This window comes from Bombus pyrosoma, linkage group LG7, assembly GCF_014825855.1.
Source record: "Bombus pyrosoma isolate SC7728 linkage group LG7, ASM1482585v1, whole genome shotgun sequence".
In the NCBI taxonomy this organism is placed as follows: Eukaryota; Metazoa; Arthropoda; class Insecta; order Hymenoptera; family Apidae; genus Bombus; species Bombus pyrosoma.
Genome location: NC_057776.1, coordinates 8,166,847 through 8,185,776, shown reverse-complemented (window position 1 = coordinate 8,185,776; position 18,930 = coordinate 8,166,847). Strand labels below are relative to the sequence as shown.

The following is an 18,930-nucleotide window of genomic DNA, read 5'->3' as shown; positions in this document are numbered from 1 at the left end:
GGTGTTTGGGAGAACAAGGGACATAAACGAGTTTGATGAAACGAGTGAAGTGGAGTGATAGAAGTGACGTGTGCCTGGTCGAGCGCGTCTCTCGTCGCCACGATTCAACGACCGTCGACTAACAGATCCACGCTGCCGTCTGCACAAGAGGTGAGACAATTCCACCATTTGCATTCGAATCCCTTAATCTATATGGCATAAACTTCCCTCCATTTTCTCGCAGATTTTCAAATTTAAGCCGCCTCGACTACTATCTCGTTGTTCCATTATAACCCACGGAATACCACCATCTTCTAATTGATCCGTTAGAAAGAAACCGTCGTAAAACGTTCTGCCCCTTTAGAAAGTCGTTTCGCGATCGCATAGAAATCCGCAGGCTAGATCCACGCGATCGTCTTCGTTGACGTGTAAATGCTGTTGAATACGTCAGTAGTCTTATCAGAGCCAACTATCGAGAGACATGGCGTACTAATTGCTCCGAGACGGGGGTGGAATGTCTGGCTTAACGAGTAAAGTCGTCATTAAGACGAACGGTTGTTTCACTTATCGAGAATCGCTAATTACCGCCACGGTCATCGCGGTATCTCGCTTTCGATCACCGATACCACGTGCTCCTTCCCGTGTCGGTAATTAAATCACTCTTTTGTTCTCCGCAACGTTTGCCTCCGCGCAAACCCCCGTTACAACAACGGGGAGAAAGAGCGGCGTAAAACTGTCAACGAGATAAGAGCGATAACTTTACGACACCTTTCCACAAAACGCTATTCGGCGGAGAGAAAATACCTTCAGAGTGATATCATTTACCGTGGAGCGTTCTATCGAGGGCAGCGCGTTTAACGAGCGGTAATAAAAGTATTTAATAAGCAACCGGCGAAATAATTAATTCCAACGATGGCGTTAATCGCGGTCATCGGGCCAGGAATTATATTTAAGGCACCGACCGTTACGCTCCTCGTAAAATTATATAGCAAACGTTTGTTTCCTACTCATTCGTTATTACTAGACTGCGCATCTTTATGGAAATTCATATTTTTATGGAACACGAGTCAAAGAAATAAAACCCACATAGAAATATCTGCCTTTGAGCATTATTTCATTTTGCATATTTTATACGCAATATTCTTGCGTATATATTATGCGCGCGTTGTACATTTTCGTGTGTTTAAATATCGCAAAAATACATAAGCATTCGCGGTCTAGTTATCGCACAGCTATAATTATCAGCAAGTAAAAGTTCTCAAAGAGAAAAGAATGGAAGAGATACGTGTAATACCGAAAGGTACGAGGGGCACGAAACGTTTGGAAAAATGGCTAGTTTAGAAAAATCTCAAGGTGCTTTATTAAGTTCCAAACCGATAAGTTCCCGAAGCCAGTACGCAGACCGACTACTGTGTAAATCACATGCCGGGTATGTGGAGTAGAAAAAAAGGTAAAAGGCGAGATAGTGGCGGTACAATGCAGATATGCGTGCCACGGGTAACGCATAATAACGATACTTTCATAATTCTCGTGCGCGCGCGATTCAGACGTTACGTAACTGGCAAATACGGCAAATATCCGTGGAACGTCTCAGAATTGAAACCAGTTGTCGCACGATTCTACGATTTTCTTTCACACGCTTATGATCCACTGACTACCGCTATTCTACTGTGTGCCGCTTCACAATACGTCAATCCAAGTACGTCTATATCTATATCTCATTCCGACCAAACAGACCAAAGAAATGAATCTCTTTCCATCCAAATGAATCGAGTTTTTCACCCGGCTGTATGTTCATATTCCTCTGTTCCTATTTCATTTGGAGCAACGTAATTGTTACTGTCGATTAACGAGCCGAAGCCCGTAACGTTAGCCAGCTATTAATGAATTTGATTAATTGGCAAGTGGGTTGGCCAGGTACACGATGCGGTAAGACGTCTCGTAATCACCCGCGTAGGAAGTTGTACCCATACCTTAATATCGTTAATTAACTTATTTTCGAGGCAGCGGGTTGTCAATGTACGTAGCGTTAACAGAGGCAAGCACCTGATCGGAATACGAGCACGTAATCAGTTTGATCCTTGGTACGCGGCAGGATATCCCGACGCGACAGGACAGTTAGAAAACCGGGCATTAAAATACATGGAGGAGCGGTCAGCATGTTAGTCGTTGCAAAAGAAATTCCACGGTCTGACATCGCTACGGTAACATTGTAACCCCGGTTGGTATTCCAGTAGCATAGCAACTAGTGACCGGCAGCGTACAGACAGCGGCATTTATTACGCGCGCTACGTAACGCGCGCTGCGCCGCGCGAGGAATCGTCTCGCGTGCCCGAAGTCGTTCGCTTCGACCCGCGCGTACAAGTACAGCGAGGGTCCGCGTCTTTGATTTTACATGCAATGTGGTTGAATTATGCCACGGCGCCCGGCCTCTCTCTAAGCGAGTAATAATTACTTCGGAAATTACCGCTTTAAAAAATTGGTTAATAACAACTGTTCCTGCGGAACGCTCGGCTAGAGATACTCATCGAGCCTGTTTCCTGTGTTGCGATGAGACGAGTCCGTGCGTCGTCAGCCGGAGGAAGCAAGCTTGGAAAATTTCTTCGCGCATGCAGGCGCAAACAGCCCTAGCTACTTTAGGTACATAGATGCGTATCGTACACTTCCTGAAAATCTCGGCCGCTCTCGATCGCGACTGAATCGCGCGATAATTACACGATGCTCACTCGCCGGCTTGTTTCTTGGTTCGTTCTTTGGGTCTGATGCAAATGAGTGAACTTCGTCGCGCGACAGTTCCACGCGCGTTCCCGCAGTCTATCGGATTATACGAGGAGATACACACGAACGGTTGTGCTCGAATAAAAATTGATACAAACCCACGATTACGTTATTTATATATCTACACGTGTTACACGAACCGTACAGAAGCCACCATTGATCAACATGGTAAATTGAGAAGTACAGAAAAGCGATGTTACGCTGTTTTCTAATGTACCCCAGAATTTATCATTCCCTTCGTTGGACATTGAATATTAATCGCGCGTTTATGTAGTCAAGTTAAAGAATTAAGAGAAACTGGAGTCGACCAATTTGTCTTCCGAGAGACCCATATTAGATTGTTCTGTCATATTTATCAGAACGGCGAGTTCTTCGCGCATTCGCCGCAACGATAGACTTAGCTCGCTGGTGGATCTGCGGACTCGCGTGCGCCGCGTCAGCGCGCAAACACGCGCATACACAATGCACGCTGGTGCGCGATTAGGCGTCGAACGGGTTTCGGTTTTTGCCACCAATCATTAAACATTCCTGAATTATCGACGTATAGGTATATACAGAGGCGGTCAGAATTTCACTGGCAACGCGTCATAAAGAAATTCCAACGCCGCCGTAACCCCGGTTTCTTCCTGCACCGGTAGCGCTGCGACTAGTGGTTGTATGTAGCCGACCTTATACATATATCCGTCGTATATCACTATGCAGCTCTGTTGCGTGCACGAACTCGTTCGTCGTCGCGGTGACACGCGTGTGCGAGCTGCACCGACATGAACGCTCACACCGGCTCGCGCGTACCGAGTTACGTACACGCGTGCTACGTGCAAAGAACGCGTGTGCGTGTACACGCGTACCCCTAGAGGAGACAGATGCATAGCGCGCACGCATTTACATCTCGACACGCGAGACCCCTTCGATTCTTTTCTCCTTCTCTCTCTCTCTCTTTCTCTTTCTAATTGACGTGCTCTCTTGTACTCTCTTCGCAAGTAAGTACTCGTTTGGCTCTATTCTACGATCAACCTCCTTGACCTATTGTGTCGCATTGGAAAATCAGTTTGCGCGGGATATCGAGCTTCTTGGCTTGAGTTAACGGACCTCAGAAGAATCTTGTCGCTTAGAACGGATTCATTTACGAAATTCAGGATAAACGCGTATAAGTGCAGGCGAGTACACAGAGATCGATGAATTTGATTCGACTATGGGATGTAAAGTCAAGAGGAATACGTCTCAGAGAAACTAGTTGTTACGGAACGCTAGGTTTCTTCTATATCGAAATTCGTAGAAAAGTTTCAAACATTAAAGTTCCAAACTTACTTAGGACTTTGTTTATATAAACTTGTTTGGAAGCAAGTGGTTTACGTATAATCGGATTTCATGTAATAGAAGTTCGCGTTCAGATAAGTGGATTCAATCGGTATGATTTTATTTAATCAGCCACTAATCAAGATTTAATTTTCAACTAGGTGAACCTTGTATAAACGAAGCTCCATTATATTTATAGGTACATTGTCGGATAGTTGTAACATTTCCGTTGATAGCACTGGTAAACTGAAGCTAGAAAAACTGAACTGGCAAACTCTTTTCGATTCAAGATTCTGATATTCTAATTTCCCGATTAGGCGTCTAATATCTACGTGAAGGACAATATGATGGTGATCAGAAAGGATGCGTTCGAAGCATATGTTACGTAAGCAGACTTGCAAATTCGATCATCCTAAGGGCAGCTGCTATCGACTCCAAAGAAACAACCATCCTAGACGTTAAATTCTAGATCGTATGGGGGAGACGGAAGATGGCCAAGCAGACAGACAAACAGAAAGAGAAAGATTGACAGGCGGAAGGTCCTGGTTGTCCAAAAGATTACGACGCCGCGCCGGTAGCACGTGCCCCATTCAAGACAAGTTGAAGGGGAACCACCCTCGTAACTTAACCTAACCTAATCCAACCTCCTTGCCGCGGTTATTCAGACCGTGACGAGGCAGGCTTCTTTGTGACCCAGGTTCGATCCAAGAGCCAGCGATTCAAACGTCTCTCCATCTCCGTTCCTTTTTCTCCTTTTTCCTTCCCGGACCTCGGCTTTCTCACTTTTTTATCGCGCCACGCATCAGGAAGTTATAACGTCTGCCCTTCGAACCTCTGGCTTTTGATTCTCGAATTCAGACAGCCAATTAGGATGAAACGACGAAGAAATAAAGAAGAGAAAAGGAGACGACGCGACACTGGCTGTTCGTGTTTTCCAGCGCAGATAATTCACTTTCGCAGTCGATGATTTAATACTAGAATAATCAGAGCTCTGAGAATGAGTAATTTGTAACGTTTCATAGAAATGTTATAAATGTACTAGGGTATATTTTGCAAGTTTTCTTACGAACGATCTTGATAAAGCTTTATTTCTTCCTTTGGATTATGTATCTTTTTCTAGAAGTAGCTTTCATTTTTATTTCTTTGACACAAGCTATATAATTGAACATTAAACAACGGTGACGAAAGTTCAAAAATTGCTAAATCAACAAGTTTCCAGATATCGTATTAGACATATCGATGTTTCAATCTCGTCGTTCATCGCCCATAATTGTTTTCAATGTTTCAAAGGGCAACGATCTTTAATAAACGTCAAGGAGAATCGACTACACTTTCGTCTCTTTGTCTGTCGTGCGGGCGCTTCTTCAAAACTCTGCTTACGTATCGGGAGCCACGCACTAAGCGGGCAATTTGTCAGTGGCAAACGGTTTCACGCTCCTTCGTGTACATAAATCACAGGAAGTTTCGGATAGTTAGGCCGTTTACACGCCCTTCAGAGTCCACGGGACTCCATTTACGAGCGTCTTGTGAAGCGAGTACCGCTTTTGCGACTCGCAGTTCCTTCGAGTTTTCTTCAGAGGGAAGCGAAAAGTGGCGAGAGGCTTTGTAAGAATCGGCCACCCGCCGCTGCTGTTTGCCCCATTTAAGAACGACAACAATGCCAACACGCCTTCAGCTTGTAACGAACACCAATGCCACTGACCACTGACCAGTCGAAAATGGTATATACGAGCTCGTATCTCATCGCCGTCAACAGAAAGAAGAAGCGGATCGAACGCTTTTCCAAGAGAATAAAGAATTTTATGACCTTTTTCCAACCAGGTTAGGCTCACTTTGGCGACCGTTTAAAGACGTGTACCAAGAATGACCATCTAATCTGTTACGAGCTTCTTTCATCACGTTTATCCTCTGTTTTCGGCTATAGCTAGATCCACAAAGAAACGTATTTCATGCAATTCTCTGTGAATAAATAATCATGTACGATATTCTATGAAAATCGATCGAGTCTAATTATTCAATTACTCGTGCATATATTAAAGATACATTCCTCGCCAGTAATTGCTCCCAAAAAACCACATTCTTTCGAACGATAGCAGTTTGCCATTACTTTTTGAACTATTAAATTTGCTCATTTTTTTCGGCTAACCAGTTTGCTGCGAGTCTGATGACCGATACCTGCTTTATATTGTACAATTTTTGTACAAAGATTATAGGGGAAAGATATGGTTATATGAATGCTCTTTTGATTTTGATTATTTGGTGATTAAAAATATTTTTCAAAGGAGCCCCATGGCAGATTTAACGAAGAGAGAGAAAATGTGACTCGTCGCGTGTTTTCGCTATGATCTACATTTCATGTGAATTATTATATATTTTTTCACAATTTCTTGTTTTTTACCATATGCATAGCGACAGTCAGATTCACGTGGCTCGCAGCGAACGTATTAATTACAACCTGTTGGAGATGAATTTTATTCTAAATTACCGTATGGTATTTGCGTAAAATTCCCGTGTCAGCTCTTGACATAAAGCGGAGCGTTATATTATCGTCGCGCCGCCTCTGTAAGCCACCGATAATAATATTTATTGGATGTTACCGGGCGCGTAACGCAACGGCAGAACAATTTACGTTCCCTTTGATGGTTCGAGGCTTCCTTTCAATGCCGTCTCGAAAGGATCGCGAAACTGTTCGGCAGGAAGGGAAGGGGCGAGGAAGCGTTTTGTGCTGCTGTTGCGCTGAAAGGGAGGCTCTCCGGTTGCGAAACCATCGGAACGATGCCGCGGGCAATCGTTAATAATAAGAGTGTATTATGAGCCGCGGAATCAAAGTGTAGCGTGCAATTACGTGTCAATTCCGTCAACGTATTTCGTCACGCTGCAGGATGCCTTCGGTGACCAAAAAGGAACGCCCGTTCCTTCTCTGTGTGTACGTATAGCTGGAGAGGCGTCGCGTGTTTGTTGCTTTCTTTTTCAACTTCACCTCTCCTCTCTGTACTTTCCTAGTCGCTGCCATTGGCGTCGGGACCGATTTAATTGCACAAGTTGAAGACTTGAACTTCAACTGTACGTTCCTTTCCGTCAAATTTCCATCAAAAGTTATCGATCGATTCTTGACGGATTTCACGGTAATATTACACCGCTGTATGAATTTCCTCCATACATAATTAAAGTATATGTTTAAAGGTGACTTCTGCGATTCAGTGCGGTTTCGTTTAAGGACCTGTGATCGCAGAAAGACACCCTCGACCAGTGGGTAACTTAATATAACTCCGGGTGCCATTATTCTTCCGGGGGCGAAAGAGAACAAATAGTGACAGCGGAGGGTTACATCGCACCCCTACGGGTTTCGTTATTCCTGCGCCATTGTTTCGCGGTAACGTGCAACGTGGACGTGGGTCTAAAAGGCACGTATAGGCACGTAACACACACGCTCGGTTTACACGAGAAGCAAACGTACAAGGCAAGCTGCAACAGGGAACCTCGTCATAACGGTCGTCCAAGAGGTTATGGGGAATACGGGCGACAGGACAGCCAGCAGCCAGGGCCATTATTGTGTACGGACGACGATCTTTATGTAAGATCTTACACGGGAGAGACCCATGGGGTCCTGCGGCGCACGCCCATACCGTCGAGGGTGGCTGTGGTTTCACTATTTTTCTTCCCTTCTTGCTTCCTCCTTCGGGAGCACCGTAATCTTTCTTCTCGTCCTTTCCTCTCCCTCCCTTTTGCCGCCTCGTAAATCTCTTTAGGTGTTGAAACATTCGACGTAGAACGGGTTTTATGCCACGGGGTGGAGAACACGTCGAAAAAGAAACGTTCGGCTTCTTTGGCTCGATAAACTTTTATTTAATCGATACATCCACGTTCGCTTCTGTATATTTTTGAAAGTGTGTTACAGATTTAAAATTACGATATTGTCAAGAACGTATTCGTAAATTAATATTTAACGTACACCGACTTAACGTCAATTTATCGAAGGCTATGTGTACCTCGTAACCGATTTCTTCCAATCGGTTATCCCTGACATAAAATTCTGAACAGTTTTTGCATACGTCGTGGTATCTCGATGAAACGGATGACTCATTGGATGTACAGGGAAATCGTGGCGAGAGGGTCCCGTAAGCGAAAGCAGCAACAGGTGGCAAGGAAAAGCAGACGCGATCTGCCGCCGCGTGAGAATCAATCACGGAAACAAATCTCCTTTATTTGATCTCCATTCATCTCCTGTCGCACTGTTACGACCGACATTATTCCAATTTACACAACCTGGTCTCCGTTCAATTTTCGCTGGTATCAAAAAGAAACATTAACCAAGAGAAATCTCTGAAAACGAGGATACGAGGAAAGTATCATATATGTAATACTATCAGCCAGAAATCTGAAAAAACAGACCCACTTTGGTTCTTGTTGATGTCGTGAAAACGAGATCAATCATGCCACATATTTCTCCCCACGATCCCGACATACACGTACGATCGTTGGCTCTCGTTCCCAATCTTCACGGTTGACAATTATTGACACGATCGTCGGTCATTAAGGATCTTGTAGCTACAAGAGCTCTCGCTCAGAAAACTCGTGTCTTTTTTCAAGCGATTCCGACAGCGTCAACTCCCACCAAGCTTGTTCTCCTCGTGAAGGTATTCATCCCCGCGGCCAGCCGTGGATAGCCATTAATTGGCCCCGTTCCTCGAGAAACCGAGGAAAACGTTCTAGTGGTGGCAGCCGGGCACGGCCGCGTCCCTCTCGTTATAGTCGTCGCGTGTACAAACAGGATCTGGTAGTGGTTGTGGCGATAGGTTGGTAGGGGCAAACCCTAATGAGGATCCCCTACCATAGACTGCCGACCGGCCGCCGCAAAGTAAATGAGCAGGTGCCTCTGGTATGCGCCCCGCCTACGCTTTCCACTTGCTCTTGTCCTCCACCACGAGTTTCTCGGCTGTCTTTTTCTTTTCCTCTCCTTTTTTCTCTCCATGCCACGCAGCCAGACCGAGCGTGTCGCGGAAAAGTGGTTCTTGATATACTACCGAAGTCTACAAACCCGTGGACAGATTATGTTCGTATATGTCTTTCTTTTTTTCTCTCTTCCTTTCTCCCCTTTTTATTTTTATCGTGTCCCTCGATCGATCGAACCGATTGCATTAGGGCGCATTAGGTCGGGCCGGTATCATAATTCAGGATTAATTTTTCAAAGGGTCGGGACACCGTGTCTTCGTTAGCGAGTTGCAACGTCGTACTAGCAGGATTTTTACGTTGAGAACTTGTTACAGTGTCGGTTAATCTGCGACTGGTTTTTCGATGTTGCCAATGAATCCTGTGTATCTCGGTAATTAACATAATACAGCGATTTCGGTAGCGACAATGTGATGGTAGGATATTTGAAGGACCGATCTGTTCAGGGTGATTTGCACGTTCGACCATCGTCGGTCGTTAGACTTTTCAACCTTGAAAGACCTTCTCAAGGTGAGGAGACGCGGTGACATGTTCGGCTATATCGGGAGGAGAGTTCTCGGAGCTAGACTCCTCTTCTAGGGTATATACGTGGCCGTGAAGTGGTCTTCGAGACAGAGCAAACGCGCGCGCTTTTTAATACACTGGCCGGTACCTCGGCTGCGTGGACACGCACGAACGTGCGGACGCACCACGTGTTTGCTTAAAATCTTGACGCATGACCGGCCGATTTGTTTTTCCATTCGCAGGGCCGCGGCTACTCACGGTGTTAATCGAACACGTTCTATTATAGAATCTAATATGTACCTTCAGTTTCCATTCATTATTTATACGTTATTGTTACTTCGTCCTGCGAAAATTTGAATCATCTGTCAAATACTGTTAGCAACGAGAGAATAAATTACAAAATTCTTAAGAGGGAAAAGTATAACATTTTAACCTTCTTCGGCTATTTCTCTACGATTATAAATTATAACGAAGAATTTTCTATTCTAGATTGTCCGATTGTTTGGGAAATAACAGACGAGAAGATATAATGTTTTAACCTTCTCGGAGTGTTTCTCTATGATAATAAATTATAACGAAGAATTCTTTATTCTAGATTCTCTGACTGTTTTAGATATGCAAATATCGAAGTTATCGATGAATTCAAAATCCGATCCTGTTAGTTTTCCAGGAGACGAGTCATCGTCCGTCCTTCATGGACGTTACGCTATTGGTGACACACGCGTCTCGTTTCCTTCTTCTCGATCCTCTTTGTGCGTTGACTCCCCGGCTTCGGAGGAGGACAGAGCCCCGTCCTAGGGACCTTCGTTCGTCGCGGTATGTAAATACGTGGAACGAGAAGACTCCTCATCTCGAACGACCGACCGCGGTGCATCGTATCGTATTCTGCCGCCATTTGTCTTCGCGATCCGGGATTACGTTACCACGATGATACACGATGACATTTATTTTGGGATTTGTACGGGTCTCCGTGGCCCTTCCCTCTACGGTGTGGATTCTACGTGAACGCATCTTTCGTCGGACTGCTTGCGCGTCAGTTCCTATAATGATCACGAAATGCTCTCAAAACTCGAATTTCGCCGTCACTGTAAAGTGGACATCCAGAAATAATTAGGAGATTGCGTGGTCAGAGGGAGGAGAACCGGTGACTCTGGAGATAATTAGGTTACCGTTGTATTTCCGCGAGTCTTCGTACCTCTTCGTTCTTCAGATATTACTTTCTTATCGATAGAATAAGCTTGGAATCTCAAGCTTGAGATCATGGCCGAAGCGGTAAATGTTAGAATCTCCTAAACGCGAATTTTGAGGTGTACGGACTCTGATCTTTAAGGTTTTCAACTTCTAGATCTATATACGCATATAGGATTCGAAAAATGAGCATGACGAGGAAGTTAGAGTATCATCCTAATGTCAAATATTATTCATTAGAAATATACGCGGAAAATCGCGCACGAATGGAAAAGGCAAGTGAACGCATTGCTGAAAAATGTCGTAAATAAATATGTTTGAAAGTCTTGTGTGCGAAAAGCAGAAACTGAGTAAACCAAACAACGATTCAGGTTCCCGTAGTTGCTTTTCGTTAAAAAAAGAATAGACAAAATATATCACTGAATTGTTAATTAATCAAAGTTGAAGAGCTTCGAGAAATTAAGCTGGAAGCTTCAAAAGGTTCGATTTCATATCGTGTCAGTCCTGCAATCTCTGCCTTTGAAGCTCAAAATCTATGATTCCTCGTGAAGTAACGTATGTAAACAGAACACGATGGAAGATCGATCGATTCTTGCGATTCGAAATTGAATAATCGTGTGAAAATTGTGTAAACGCAGATGCCGTTAAGGAGCCATCACCCTATCGACGAGATACGGGATAAAAAGGGAGCACGTGGCAAAGATCAAACAGCTGGATCATCTCGTGCGTGCGTGCCTTTAGGTAAGGATCTTTTTCTTGCGGAAAAGGTGGGTACACGTTCGACCCAGGTGCAACCTCGGAAACCTTGGAAGGCGTGCGTGACAATGCTCGTATGCGCGTGTGGGATTCGTCGTGACGTGAAAGTCGTTCGAAACAAGAAAAGAGAGAGAAAAAAGAAAAAGAAGGCACGGCTTCCCTTCGACCAGTATAACACGAAAAACAGAAATAATCTATCTACCGCGTATGAAATACGATAGCTTCTCGTGTAATTTCATTAATATCTACTTATCAATAACGTTTCAATGAGAAGAGACGTAACTATGCAATTTTCCCACGAGGAGACAGATGCGTGGCGAGGAAGTTACAATGGATATATAAAATATAAACGTATAGGTAGAGAATGAGGCAGCTACGTCACAGAGGAGTTACGTCAACGCGACGTCGATGTTGGCAAAGAAATCAGGAAACAACGAAGCGAATGACGCGCCTATATGAATAGCTATATGAATAGCTATGCACGCGCCAAGCATCGAGCCTGTAATTATCGTATGTTTAAATTTTACGGATCAGTCGCCGAAGAAGCGTGGGTAGCTTGGAAGCGAAATATAGCAGAGATAGGTTGGAAAGTGCGAGTTTCCTAGAAGGCATCGGTTCGATCGCGTCTCATTAAGGCTAATGACGTAGATGGCATAATTATTCTAATACGAGAGAGGTAATTCATCCATCCCGAACCTATCAATTCATTGTAATTATACGAAGCATACGTTCCACTTTCTGTGGACTTTTTTTACCAAATTACACGTCTCATGGCAGTCGGGCGTGCAACAAGGAGATCATGATTTATCGAACGAGACTCGGGTCACCGGAAATTTTATTAATCTAACCGATATTACTCCTTCTTCTTCTTATTGAATTAATAAAACGGGATCCTACTATCCGGTAAAAAGGACCGTCGCGTCGCGCGTCCATTAATATAGAAACGCGTAGTTAATACGTCGCAAATGGTGTCTGCGTGTAACGCTTAAAAGGAAGTAGACGAGCCTTGAATATATTCATGGCACACGAGTTCCTAAAATAAATCGACTTGAGTATTCTGCACTTTACGGTTCTCCGTGTGGTATCGGACTGTCGTCGTCGCGTCGTTCGGTTCTTCCGTTAAAGAAAAAGAAAAAAAAAAGAAAAGAAAAGAAAAGAAAAGGAAAAAGATGGTAAACACGAGCGTCTAGAAAAAATTCAAATGGTCGGAGCGACCACTTAGCGAGTACTCTCGACGTAGTGGACACGTGTCTAAAGCGTGGCTAGAACCTTAACCACGTGTCAATATCTCAAGGGACGTTTTGTTTACGAAAGTCATAGACGAGGCGAGACACGTTAAACATTTTTATCCAAGACGTGGAAAAATAAAGAAAAAGAAATTGCCGAACACTTTGCTATGCCTACCATGCACGAGCTACGTTTCATGGTTCGTTCCACCGAACGACATACCGTACCCGTTTCACGAGATGAATAACACTAGGGACTCGCAAAAACCGGAACTCTAGCTTGCTTGCTCAATTTTTGCCCGCTTTTTCCAAGTCGTTTCACGGTATCAGTTCCGCGAGAAATTGTTTTCCAGTATCGTCGTAGTTTACGTTTACGAACGGTCATCGGGGAAAAAGCAGTCACGTGACCCGATCGGCGCGCGCACACTTGTTGCGCATCGTGTAAAGAACGCGCCAATAAATAATAGACGCTACTTGTTTTACTCACGTCGTCGCAGCAAGAAGAAGGAAAGAAGAAGGAGCAAATCGTCTGGAAGGCATCGATCCCCGTCGAGTCTTAGGATTCTCAGCATCCAACGCAACGTGTTCCTTATCAACGAGCTTTTGCGCGCGCAAGCACGCATCCTCGGCGCGTGGGCAGGCCCGAGTAGAGAAACCAGTAAAAGAGACTTCCCTCTCTGTCTCGTTCTTCTCTTCCGCCGAGCGAATCCACCACGATTCTCTTTCTCTGTCTCGTCATCGGTTACCTTGCCGGTAAAAACAGCACGAGGTGGCCGGTCGCGCGAACGAGAGTAGGGGGATAGGCGTGGTTCAATTCTCGTAGGTGCACTCGGAAACGATAGTGTTCGTGTGCCCATCTCGCGCCTACTGAGCTCGGTTAGGCCGACTTGAACACGAAGGGGGGCGAGTCTGGCCGAACAACAAAGGTGGTGGGGATAGCTGTCACGGGCCGAGCAGTGGGGAGAGAAGGGGAGTTAAGGTTCGCACACACGAAAATCAGTGGGGACGCGGCCTGTGCACGTGTAGAAAGAGAGAGGGGCGAAGGGAGTCGAACACGGCCGAAGGTGAAACCCGCGAGCCGTCGTAGTCTCGCAGTCGGCGCGAGACCGCGCTACTGGAAGGGTCGGTGTGTTGTCATATATGTGAATGTACGCAAACGCCTCTCTCAGATTCTCTCTTTCCACCGCACTCACCTTATATTCACCTCACTCGCACGAGAATACCGACAACGACAAACAAAACCATTAGACGACAGAGTATAGGAGTAAACGCGCGAGGAAAGAAGAGACGAACGAAGTTGGCTGCGTGTCGCGAACCACCCCTTCCCGCTCGCCGAGTGACCGAAGCAGAGAAACAGTTTTTTTTCTCATCTCGTACGTTGAGGAGAGACGACAGCGTTCGCAAACCGCGTTCAAAAGTTAAGTACACGCGATCGAAATTTTCACGTCCATTTACAGCGTCGCTGTACGACAATTTACACAGTACGATATCAACTGTCGGTGAGCCAGGGGTGTGATCTTAGAGAAGAGAAGTTACACGATCGGTTGGATACCGACGGACCGAAGAAGTCTGTGATCTCGATGTGCCTGGTTGTATATTGTTTACGAAACGTATCGGTTCGTAGCGTGTTTATGCGCAGCTCACGAACAGAACTGGGAATAAGTGCGTTCGCAGGAACGTGTGTGTTTACCGAGCAAAGGATACGCTTTTGACGATCTCGATCGTCGATCGACGAGGAACTTTTCCTCTTTAAAATCGTAGTGCCATTTTGTTTGATGAAATTAAAGTAGTGAGAGACAGAGAAACGAGTGTCGTGCCGCTGTATTACCGTTTAGATAGGAGAACGAGAAAGGAAAGATAACAGGGGCGCAGCGTGGATTGTGTGTGATATTCCATCTACGATCGATCATCGTAGTATTATTGGTGTTGATTGTTGTTTGATAGTCGTCTATATCTCTACCGCCCGAGTTGTGTTAACGATCGTGCAAAGAAACTCGTTGCGACGGCTCGGAGACGATCGCCACTGTGATAACGAACGATATTCGTTTTGAAATTATGTTCAGTGCCTGCCTCTGTGATCCGTGACATTTACTACCGTCGGAAGTATACCACGAAACCGTCGACTAGATCGCCACGTTTAAGTGTCAGAACCGAAGGAGTTGAATTTTGAAAGCATCGGATGCGCGGCAGCCTTTAACGATCACCGGGTAAGCCATAAAAGGCGAATTTCTTTTACATCGTTACGTTGACATTGTGCGCCACGCCGGCCACGAGATACACGCGTTATCTATCGGTCGAGTGACTATGTGACAGAGTTATACGATCATCGTTAAATCTGTACAACGTAATTACCGATACGAATCGTTCGTATTTATCGAATTTCCGACGAGAGGTTCGCGTCGCACATCTCCGTCGATTTATACCTTCCGATACTCGAAAGTAAACAATTCGATCAGTCGCTTCTAACGAATGTCACTTTTACAAGCGATAAGGTTATGTAAGTTTTTCATATACATTATGTACCTATGTAAAGTTGAATGATCATTTCACTTTTTGCGTGTAACCTCACTTGTTGTTCGTGAAATCATTTCCAGCGTTGTTTTTCGCTATCCTTTATGGGTATATCGAACACCGGTAAACCAACGATCCAAGGAGAATAAATTTCACGTTAAAAAACGTTGTGCAAGCGATACGATAACCAATAATTGATATCAAAGCCGTTTTTTCTCACCCTCGACGACAATGTCGGACACATTTATAATCCGTGTCACACAACTCTCCTCTCGTCGTCACGTGCGAGGGCGGTTTAATGCCACGCGTCGAGCTCGTTGAAGCGTCGCGGCGCTAAGCGTCGGAAGTAGAGCGGATGCGCGTATTACGGCAGACGCGCGTGAACATCTCTTTTCACGCACGACCTTTTCCGTCCTATAACGTCGCAACGAATTTATAAGCTCGTTTAATTTTATCATCGACAGATCAAAACTTCTCGCGACTCACGTTCCGAGGCGACTATGTATTTTTTTCTCTCTCTCTCTCTCTCTCTCTCTCTCTCTCTCTCGTGGAAGTTTCACGTGGTCATGGAACCGTGGATCTTCCGTTCGTTCGTTCGCTTGCCTTTTTTCCATCGCTAACCTGTTTACACTTGTGCACTCGTGCATGCGTGTACGTGTCGATGAAAAAGTTTTTTTTTGTCGCGGGTTAACCATCTTCGGGCGTAGGTAGCAGCGTCACGTGCGAGGGTGGCTTAATATCGGAAGTGGAGCGAACACGCGCGTTAGCCCAGCCACGTAGAACGATCTGCTACGACCAATCTCTTTTACGCGTGTCCCTTCACGGCTCGTGACTCTGATGCGCGTGCTAAGCGTGACGCGCGCGTGCTAATCCTTTGTGTCGATGTTGCCAACGTGCGAGCATTTCGCTAAATGTTGCCCTCTTGAAGAATTTCACGTGCGTAAAAGAATTATTCGATGCTCTTCTATATATAATATACATATACGTATAACGTCTGCATTCTGATTTTATCGCACCGACGATACTACTTTATCTTTTCTACGTTCGATATTACATCGGGTAGATTGAATTCACTCGGTAGCTGATTCACGCGTATAACACAGAGTCTAGGATAAGAAATATATCTGCTCATTTCTACGATTGACGTTAGTAATCGCATTAAAGGCCGTCACGTGAAAGAAAATCGCCGATGGTGACGTATTCATCGGCTTGGAGTGTAATCAAAGTTTATTCACGCGTGCTGCGGCCAATGGAACGCGAATCGTGCGAACCGTACGCTCTATTGTCTTAATCGGACCTGTGTACATCGATAAGCGACTAAGTCCAGCGTTTCTCTTTCGGCGGGTGAAAAAGCGAGACGGTATACCAGGTGTCAGGTGTCACGGCTGTCCGGTTTCGTTTGCAAACACGCCGAACAACAAGAACGTTTCTTGTCGATCCTTCTCGAGTGCTTCTTTCCAGGTGGTTCCTCGAACGGCGGTAGTGCCGCTGCGAGAAAATATTGTTTTTGCTCGTCGACTTCGTAAACCGCTCTCGAACCCTGTTTATTTTTTTTTTTTCTTTTCTTTTTTTTCAATTCACAATTCAATACGAGCTAACTTGCGCGAACTCGTTGATCATTAATACCGACGAACGGCTATTATTACAGTTTACGCCGGGGAACATATGCGCGACGGTGTTTTTTGTGCGCCGCGTTACTGCAATGTGCATAGTTGATACGCGCGACAGGCGTGCACAACGCGATTGTAGCATAGGTAGATTCCATCGATCTAACGGTCTAATTGTCCGCTAGAAGTGGGCCTCCTCGCCTCCTCGTCTCCCTCTTGGGTCTCAGCTAGGATAGAGAAACGTGTCGCTCGCCGTTTCCTGACGATTGCGCAATTTCTTCGAGGACCGATCTTCTCGAGAGGTCGCCACGGTGTAAAAAGGATCGCGGAGCGCCGCCCATCGGGCGACTTGTCATTCGTCGATCCGTATCTATGCGGACGATTTATCGTGCTTTATGCACATATTCGCGCCCGCCGGTTGCTGGCGGTGCAGCGTTTGCGCGCCGCATGCGGGCAGCTGCATCAAGACCAGGGCCGCCCTGCGCATAATGATACATTGCGCCGGACATGAAAGTTATAAGCTTTAATTCGAGGCTCGCGCGATTCGCCGTACGGTGACCGTATATCGATCGCCAATTTGCTATGCAGATCCAAGGCCTTTCGGTGCGCTCCCTGACGCAGCCCCTGCAATCTTCCCTCCCCTTCCACCCTTTTCACCCTTTTCCATCGTGCTTGCCAGGCCATCTCGCTTCCACCGACACGCGGGAGCAGTCACTGTACAGAAATAGAATAAGCGAGGATTAAAGTACGCGCTATCGCCACGATAAGATTATACTCCGGCTCCGATCTGAAGACGATTACGCGTCTTGTCGTTCGTGGCGAGTTTTCTTCTTTCCCGTACGTTCCAACGCACTTCTCGAACGCTCCCGTGGCTGCGTTAGCGAAGGTCTATTCTATTCTTGTGATTCGTTCGTTTAGGACACGCGTATTTAGTTCGTCCAAAGATATTCAATGATTCTTCTCCCGGATCGTCCGAATCGAGAAACGTACATCGAGACTAATGGATATGTGAACGTACGCTACCGTTCTTTCTTTTCAGTTTCCGTGTTTTCTACTTCGCAAAATTCTGCCGAATTTCTTATCTCACGCACGTGACCAAATCGCGCATTCCGATAGAAATTCGACGATCTATTCTCTAGAATCTCGTCTAGATCGAATTGAGTAACGTATATCCAGTATCGAGTAGTGCTCGTTGTCCATTCCGATATCATCTTCGATCATCGAGCTCTGCATTTTCATTTATAGACGATAGAAACGTATTCACATTGTATCGACAAATGTATACCGAACTCGGATCGAACCAGACTCCAATGATACAATGTCTTCTTCGACGGCCGCAGGCTTACGTAGCGAAACAAAAGACGAAGGAAATATCCGGACCCGGTGAATCAGAATCGTACGCGTTCCGTTTGTGCGGCACGGTCGAACATGATCAATCTCTCGTGGCGCAGCGCGGCATCGCAATTAGCAAATCCATTTGATGTAATTGCGCGAACGACGCGATGGCCTGGTAGCTGGTTGGTGATTTCTCGGCTACCGCGGTTAATCAAACGCCTGTAGTCATCCACTTGATCATTTACCTATACCCATAGACCGATATCGAGACCTGATTCGACCATATCTGTTGGTCTTTGCAGTTCCCCCACGGGTATACCGATCGTTGAGTTTCCAGGCAATACAGGACGATCGTTGTTTCCATTCGAGTGTGGATTCGATGAGACCTAGCCCTGTATCGGTGCTGATCTCGGTAGCCAATCGTTGACGCGTTGTGAAGGACGAAGACGATAACAAAGACGACGATCGTAATGGCCGCCGATTAACGACTTAACGACCCCCGTTCGGTAGACTACGGTAAATTGTAGGTATGTTCGCGGCTATGGACAGGATGTTGAAACTGGATCGTGTCTGACTATATAAAGATGTGATTGTATGAAGGTAGTTTGTGGAAATTTGATAGTGGGTTTAACGCGAGAACCGGCTCGAACAGCAAAATAAAAAGGATCAGAACGATTTGTCGCTGTTTATTGAAATTATAGCAACTTACAATTCTGGTATGTACCTCCTTCGAGATGGGGACGTGATTTTAAAGCTTAAATTCCAGATCGTGAAGATACAAGTTGAGATTTCTTTCCTTT

General features: G+C 45.5%; 1 protein-coding gene and 1 long non-coding RNA gene across 6 annotated transcripts in view; one reads left to right on the top strand and one right to left on the bottom strand.

Moving 5' to 3' along the window:
* LOC122568981 overlaps positions 1-13,525 on the bottom strand; it is a 140,679-nt gene extending 127,154 nt beyond the window's left edge. Inside the window, exon 1 of the long non-coding RNA XR_006317285.1 lies at positions 13,165-13,525. This is a non-coding gene — a long non-coding RNA (uncharacterized LOC122568981). The remainder of the gene's footprint in view (positions 1-13,164) is intronic.
* LOC122568978 (E3 SUMO-protein ligase EGR2) overlaps positions 1-18,930 on the top strand; it is a 234,639-nt gene that overhangs the window by 4,188 nt on the left and 211,521 nt on the right. The window contains exons 1-2 of one of the 5 annotated variants that reach the window (XM_043729390.1): positions 13,691-14,050; positions 14,135-14,884. The exons of 1 other annotated variant lie outside the window; for it this stretch is intronic. The gene's annotated coding sequence lies outside the window, so the exon portion shown is untranslated. Of the gene's footprint in view, positions 1-24; positions 151-13,690; positions 14,885-15,154; positions 15,175-18,930 lie in introns of those variants that run through there. 3 more of the 5 variants (XM_043729391.1, XR_006317284.1, XM_043729392.1) reach the window with 3 other exon arrangements.